Raw genomic sequence first — 2509 nt, 5'->3', positions numbered from 1 at the left:
AAGTATGTATATATATACATATATAAAGTTGAAGATGTGTTTAGTAAGTGGATTGTTGATGTTTGAACAATATGGTTAAGCTGCCTTAGAAGATCAGAAAAATGTTAAGATGGTTAGGCTGTTTGGTTTATGATGACATTAGTGATGGAGTTATTCGTGGTGTGGGAGAACAGCAACAACTATAACAATAACAATAACAACAAGTAAACTTCTGCTTTTTTTTCTTCTCCCGCTTCTCCTTCCTGTTGTTGGTCTTGTTGTTATTACTGTGATTATTATTGTTGTTATTGGGACAAAACTATAACAGAAGCTGGGTTGCTAGACAGTTGTGGGGGTAGATACAGTGTAAAGGCCTATAGAACTATTAAATATTCTGTAAAGCTTAACAGAAAATGGGATTATAAAATGTCATGCGTCGATGTTTGGAAAGAAAATCGCCGAGAAGTTTAATACTTGCCAAAGCCGAGTCGAATGGAAGTTGAAAAAGAACACAAAGTCAAAATTACTCAAGAAATATCTCTCAAGTCTTCCTTTCAGTGTTGTCAGCACAACGACTAACAAGCCGTCTCCCGACATCCTCATTGTTCGCTTTCCTCGTAGCTCCACTCGGGTCGACTTCAATTGCTATCATGTTGTCCCAGAACGTACTGTGCTACGTATTCCTTTGTCTTCCTCTCGATCTTTTTTACACCTTCCGGCGTCCACTCCATCATCATAGTAGCATATATCTCCTGCGGTAATCCTAGCACATGGCGAGTAAATCGTATTTGCCAGCTAGTTACGACATCTTGAAAACTTCTCATGCCGTCCCTTCTCGGCACCACTCCGTTTCTCACTCTATCCGGATAACAGACACCCGGTATTAAATGTAGTCAGCGTCAATGGAACACGTCGAGCAATTAAGAGATCTGCGCTGTCTCCGTTCAGGTTTCACAGATGGTTGTTGGTATAACAAAGGATGAGCATAGCTGTAGTTTTCCTTTTACTGATGGTCGTCTTCGATCTTCCTATTCGACGAAGGAATTAAAATACTGAAGTTGTTTTACCAATTCAGGTCTTCACTTCAACTTCTGCATCAACAACATTGGAAATACGGGCCGCAAAAGACACGAAACGTTTGGGATTACGATACAAGACCGAAGCGTTTTGAGAGCACAGAGTTTGAACTCTCACATATATGGTACACTTTCACATATAATACTTCTCTTTCTTTTCATTCATTTCATAACTACTTTCTTTTCCTCTCCTTCTTCCTGTCTTTCTTCCATTCTCTTCTACGTCTTTTATTTTTGTTCAGTATTTCTTCGTACACTTCCCTTCAATTCTTTCTTTCTCAGACTTGAAAGCACCCTTTATCCTCATATTGTGTCGTTCTTTCTTGCATTCCAGTATTCATTCATTCTTTTATTCTCTCTTTATTTAATTCCACCACACTTGCTTCTATGGTCGCTGTTCCTGCTTGAATTTGAAGAAGTTTCCATTTCATTGATATTTGTGGCTAATACGCCATTTTTTCGTTTATTAATATTCCGTATGCCATTATAGATTTTGGCACTGGAGCCGATCTGCGTTTCACTGTTGACTTATCACATAGATTCTTACATACGCAGACATGCATACACACACACGAACACAAATATGTACATTTAAGCACAAACATACACACATGCACTCATACATAAACATGCACGCGCACACATGCACACAGACATGCACATACTTACACAACGCACACTCACATACAGACACGCAGACATGCCGCACACACACACACACACGCACACAAATATGCACAAATACACACTAACATGCATGCACTCATACATGCACACACGCACCCACACACATGCACAGCCACACAATCACGTACAAGCATAAACACACATACATAAGCACCCTTCTCACACTCGCGTACACACATGCACACACACTTACACACACATTATTGTCTTGGAGCTATGGAAAAGCCAGAATAGCTCCAGGAACAAATATCGGTAAAAGTGAAAGGAAAAAAAAAAAAAGAAGAAATTCGAGATTTAAAAACGAGTTGCACGTTCTGTCGATTGAAATGAAAAGTTGGAATAAATGGGAGAGAAAGAACGATAAGAAGAAGAAAAATGAATAAAGCAATAAATGAAAGAAACGTAGATATAATGAGAGAAAGGAAGAAATAAAGATGTCTGCTTGAGCACTACTATAACCTAGGCCTTGATGGTGCATTATTTGGGCTAAGTCACGGGTTTCGGGTTAAATCTCCCCCTTGTTTTCACTAACCTAGTTCGTCATAAGGGTAAACATAAATCAAATGAACGATGAAAAAGAAACTGAAGGAAGACAAAGAAGGAGCAGGCGTGGCTATGTGGTAAGAACATACTTCATTTTGGTTAATATACAAAGAATTGAGGTAACTCAATCCTAACAATGGCACTCTTCTTTTAATTTTGTCTCTATATTTATACACACACACACGTATATATATATATATATGTATATATATATATATATATAT

Source organism: Octopus bimaculoides, chromosome 26, assembly GCF_001194135.2.
Source record: "Octopus bimaculoides isolate UCB-OBI-ISO-001 chromosome 26, ASM119413v2, whole genome shotgun sequence".
Taxonomy (NCBI): domain Eukaryota; kingdom Metazoa; phylum Mollusca; class Cephalopoda; order Octopoda; family Octopodidae; genus Octopus; species Octopus bimaculoides.
The sequence above is the reverse complement of the archived record's forward strand: the minus strand, read 5'-3'. Positions refer to the sequence as shown.